The sequence below is a fragment of the Lupinus angustifolius genome, unplaced genomic scaffold (assembly GCF_001865875.1).
Source record: "Lupinus angustifolius cultivar Tanjil unplaced genomic scaffold, LupAngTanjil_v1.0 Scaffold_276_40, whole genome shotgun sequence".
NCBI classification, from domain to species: Eukaryota; Viridiplantae; Streptophyta; class Magnoliopsida; order Fabales; family Fabaceae; genus Lupinus; species Lupinus angustifolius.
Window position 1 is genome coordinate 36401 of NW_017727542.1, and position 6000 is coordinate 42400.

Here is a 6000-nt window from a genome sequence, read left to right on the forward strand (position 1 = left end):
ACCCCCCCCCCCTTCTAGGTGTATTGTAACCACTGATACCTAACAAGTGGTATCAGAGCTAGTACGAAGTGCTAGCTCAACCGCGTATTCGTGATCCTAAAGGGAAAAGGAATGGGTTCTTCAAATCCATTTGGTGGTGATGGGTCATCCATTAATCGACCACCAATATTCAGTGGTGAAGGGTATGCCTACTGGAAAGTGCGCATGCAAATTTTTATTGAGGCCATAGACTCGGATATTTGGGAATCCGTAGTCAACGGCCCTTACGTTCCACAACATCTTGTGGACGATCAACCTAAAGATAAACCGAAAAGTTTATGGACCGATGATGAGCGCAAAAAGGTCCAGCATAACCTGCGCGCCAAAAACATCATCACATCGGCCCTATCATATGATGAATTCTTTAGGGTCTCGCAGTGCCATAATGCGAAAGAAATGTGGGACACTTTACAAGTGACTCACGAAGGCACTAGCGAAGTCAAGCGCGCGAGACTGAACGCGCTGACCCACGAATATGAGTTGTTTCGCATGTTACCAAGCGAATCAATATGTGATATGCAAAAGCGATTCACTCATATTGTCAACCATTTAGTTGCTCTCGATAAATCATTTGCTAGAGGTGAACTAACTAATAAAGTTTTGCGTTGTCTTGACAGGAGATGGCAACCAAAGGTGACTGCAATTGTTGAGTCTAAAGATTTAGATTCTATGCCTTTAGCTACTTTATTTGGAAAACTTCAAGAGCATGAAATGGAGTTGGGTCGCTTGACCATGAATGAAGAATCAGACCGGAAGAAGAAGAGCATCACTTTGAAGGCCACGACCTCCAAAGACAAAGAAGAGAAAATTGATGATGAATCTGATTCCGATCTAGATGATGAAACTATGGGTCTCCTAGTCTAAAAATTTAGCAAATTTATTAAAAGAAAAGGAGGACTCAAAAAGTATCAAAAGAAAGAAGCGAAAGAGTCAACCAACAAAGGCAAGAACAACAAAGATCGCTTCACTTGCCACGAGTGTGGAAAAGTAGGGCACATGAGATTTCAGTGTCCAACCTATCTGAAAAAGGTTGATTCTGAGAAGAGCACTCCCAGGGAATTCAAGTCCAAGAAAGCTTACATCGTATGGGATGTACCTGAGGAGGAAACGACATCAAGCACCTCTAGTGAGGAGGAGTCAGCAAAGCTATGTCTGATGGCTAGATTTGACAACGATGGGAATTCAGACTCACACGAGGATAATGAGGTATATTCTGACACCTCATCCACTTCGGATGATTCACCTCCTTATGATGTATTATATGATCGAGTTGCATGACGAATTAAAGAAATTGGCTAGAATTAACATTGATAGGAAAAGGATAATCCTAATAAACGAACAAAAAATAAGCCAATTGCAAAAAGAATTAGATGAATTAAAACTGGAAAATGAAACTTTAGATCTCATCTATTCTTGTAGCTCATGTAACTGCTCTGCTAATAACTTATGTCAAAAACCTGTCTGTGAGACTTGCGAGACTTTGCAAGAGGACAATTTTAAACTAAATGAAAAACTCACACGTCTCACAAACAGTAAACAACAATTAGATAACTTGCTTAATCAAACTAGAAATGTTGGTGATCGAACTGGTCTAGGTTATACTCGCACTGCTAAAAATAAGCGACCATATAGAAAACCGGTAGCTCAAGCTAAAAATAAATATCATAAGCATTCTCCTACTTGTTTTTATTGTAACACATATGGTCATACTTCTCATTCATGCTATATTAGAAAGTATGGTATACCTAGCGGAGTTTATGTATGGAAAAAGAAGGGAGATGATTCCCTAATCACTAACAGAAAAGGACCCAACATAAATTGGGTACCTGAGAAAAGTAAGTAATCTATTTTGCAGGTATGTCTCCGAACACATGGACAAAAATGGTACTTAGATAGTGGGTGTTCGAGGCATATGACAGGTGATAGATCAAATTTCCTGGATCTCTCACTTAAAGGAAAAGGATACGTCACTTATGGAGACAACAACAAGGGAAAGATACTCGGCACAGGAACAGTTGGTAACTCATCCCAAACTCTGATTGATAATGTCCTTTATGTTGAAGGACTAGAACATAACTTGCTGAGTATAAGCCAACTCTGCGATAAAGGTAACCGTGTATCTTTCGACTCTGATTGTTGTGTCATTCGTGACATTATATCTAATAACGTTAAATTTATTGGTCAGCGTATAAATAATATTTACATGGTTAATTTGGATGATATCACTAGATTATTTTCAAAATGCTTTATTTCTAAAGAAGATGACGTCTGGCTATGGCACAGACGCGTTGCACATATCCATATAAAACATCTAGATAAATTATCATCAAACGAACTAGTTGAGGGGCTACCAAAACTAAATTTTAAAACTAAAGAGATTTGTGACACTTGTCAAAAGTGTAAACAAACCAAAAACTCTTTTAAAAACAAAAATGTGATATCCACTTCAAGACCTTTGGAGTTACTCCATATGGACTTGTTTGGACCATCACAAATCATGAGTTTTGGTGGTAGCTACTATGCTCTAGTTATTGTTGATGATTTCTCTAGATTTACATGGACATTATTTTTTTCTACAAAAAGTGAAGCGTTAAAATCTTTTAAAAATCTTGCCAAGCAAATCCAAAACCAACTTAACCTAAAAATAATATATATACGAAGTGATCACGGGGGAGAATTTGAGAACTTTCAGTTCGACAAATTCTGTAATAAGCATGGCATTTTGCATCAGTTCTCTGCTCCTCGCACTCCACAACAAAATGGAGTTGTAGAGAGGAAAAATCGTGTTTTAGAAGAATTAGCGAGAACCATGCTTAATGAAAGTAACACCCCCAAGTGCTTCTGGGCAGATGCAGTTCATACTGCATGTTATGTTATAAATCTATTACTTTTAAGGCCTAATTTGAATAAAACTCCTTATGAACTTTTGAAAGGCCGCAAACCAAATATATCCCATCTTCACGCTTTCGGTTGCAAATGTTTTATATTGAGGCCATCAGAATGCTTCTTTCCTTTGCATCTTTAATGAATTTCAAACTTTTTCAAATGGATGTAAAAAGCGCCTTCCTGAATGGATACATTCAAGAAGAAGTTTATGTTGACCAACCGCCTGGTTTTGAAAATTTTAAATATCCGAACCATGTTTACAAACTTAAAAAGGCACTATATGGTCTCAAACAAGCTCCTAGAGCTTGGTATGACAGACTTAGTACCTTTCTTTTAGAAAAAGGGTTTGAGAGAGGCTTGGTTGACACAACGCTTTTTATTAGAAAATCAGAAAATCATGTTTTGCTTGTACAAATCTATGTAGATGACATAATATTTGGATCTACTAATGATATCTTGTGTAGAGAATTTTCTGAGATGATGCAGGGGGAGTTCGAAATGTCTAGGATGAGAGAACTCACATTCTTTCTGGGAATTCAGATAAAGCAGCTAGAAAGTGGGATATTCATCCATCAGGCAAAATACTGCAAAGAGCTACTCAAGAAATTTGAAATGGACAAATGTAAGGAAGCTTCCACACCTATGGCATCTGCTTGCTACTTAGACAAAGATGAGAAAGGAAAAGCAATCGAGGTAACGAAGTATCATGGTATGATTGGGTCTTTACTTTACTTAACTGCAAGTAGACCTGATATCATGTTCAGTGTATGCATGTGTGCGAGATATCAATCATCACCTAGAGAATCACACTATATAACTGTTAAAAGAATCATGAGATATCTAAAAGGAACTATTAACATGGGATTATGGTATCCTCGGGATGCCTCACTATCCTTGGTGGGTTACTCCGATTCCGATTTCGCCGGATGTAAATTGGATCGGAAAAGCACTAGTGGTACTTGCCACCTATTGGGCAGTTCATTAGTAGCATGGCACAGCAAAAAGCAAGCATGTGTTGCTTTGTCCACCGCCGAAGCGGAATACATTGCCGCTGGTGTGTGTTGCGCTCAAATCCTTTGGATGAAGCAGCAACTTAAGGACTTTGGTCTTAAACTTGAAAAGATCCCAATAAAATGCGATAATACAAGTGCCATTAACCTATCCAAGAATCCCGTTTTGCATTCTAGAACAAAGCATATAGAAATTAGACATCATTTTTTGCGTGACCATGTACAAAAAGGTGACTGTGTTCTTGAATTTGTGGAAACATCTAAACAGTTAGCAGATATTTTCACCAAGCCCCTTCCCAGGGATACCTTCTATGTTCTAAGGAGAGAACTAGGAATTCTTGATGAACAATATCTTGTTTAAAAATTGTTTAGCTGTTTGCATTAATTGTCTTGCCTCTATATGCCTATGTGTTTCATGTTTAAATGATATATGTTGAAAATGCAAAATTATATCTCTTGATTAACCTCTTTCTGTGATTATAAATATCTCGATAAATCTGTTGTAATGCATGCATGTGTCCTAAAAAGTCGAAACCACTCTGCTGCCTAAAAACAAAATTTTCACTGATTTAATCGATTATGCAATTGGTTAATCGATTACCTGGGCTTCATTTCTGGAAAATTCAAATTTTCTAAAACTTAATCGATTAAACAGCCCGTTAATCGATTACCTGGGCAATTTTTTTTGAAAATTCAAATTTTACACTGTTTTAATCGATTAAACCATCCCGTTAATCGATTAAAACCAGTACGTTAAAGGCAAACAGTGTCTCGGTTCTGCACTTTTCTCGACATTTTCGCAATCTCTCTGTGCCTTGATTTTCTGAAACAGCAACAATACTAATCCAGGTGCAATAGGATTAAGTAAACCTCATCCTAAACCTCTCAAACCTTCCGAAATCGCTCTATTTCATCCGAAATCCACCCAATTCCGAATCATCCAATCCAAACCCTAGGTTAGGCTTTGCCCCTCTGTTCATCAATCTCAGTTTCGAGTTCATCATCTTCAATGGAGCAGAGTCGTCCAAAGCGGGTCAAGACTACAGCAACGCGCATTCGAAGAAGGGAAACCGGCTCACCCTCCACTCGGGACCGCGGTGACCCCTATTATTCCCTCATTTTGCAAGAGACCCGGTTGGCAAAATTTCAAGGCCGCAAGCCTACATACATCAGGTATGCCGACTTAACCTGGTTAGCGGAACAAAACTTTAGTTTTCCGCATGACATGGAGGCTCAAGGAGCCGTTCAGTTTTTGGAATTGAAGGGACGCGTATACCCTGCTCTAGTTAGGGAATTTTACGCTAATTTTAGATACAAGGATGGCAAATATTGGTCCATGATTTCCGGTAATCTGTTTGAGATGAGTGAGGATTTATTTCTGAATGTTGGAGGTTTATCGTCGTCTGGTTTTGGAATAGGGGACTGTTCTTGGGTCAAGGACAATTTTGATCCCGTTGATGTGTATAAGTCATTCCTTCGGGGCCCTCATCTGTATATTCAGGGTCAACTGACCAAGGCAGGGTCACTTTCTGTTGAGAACAGGTTATTGCATTATGTTATTGCTTACATATTAGTGCAGCGGAACACTAATCATGCACAGCCTACTGTGAATGATTTGCGTTTCATGTACGCTGTAAAGAATAATGTCATGATCAACTGTCCTGAGGAGATTCTGAAAATTATGAACAGTGTATCTTTGTCTTAGTCGAAGCTGCTTCCCTATAGTATTTTCATTTCACGCATTGTTGATTATCTGCACATTGATGTTTCTGACACTATCATTATTGAGTATACTGATAAGGATCACCTGGTTGGTGAAAGCCTCATTCATAAAATGGTTATATACAAGTATGGTACTACTTGCCAATACCAGGAGGACTACACTACTTTTGATCTGGATTTGTCAGATGATGATAATCAGGGTGGCACGGGTAATCAGAATGCTACAACTCAGGGGGAGTCTTCTGGAACAGCACCTCAGAACTCTGCTTTTGGTTTAGCTCAGATGGAAGCTATGGAGCAACGACTTAACAACCGTATGGATCTTCACTTCCAAGGGTTAAAA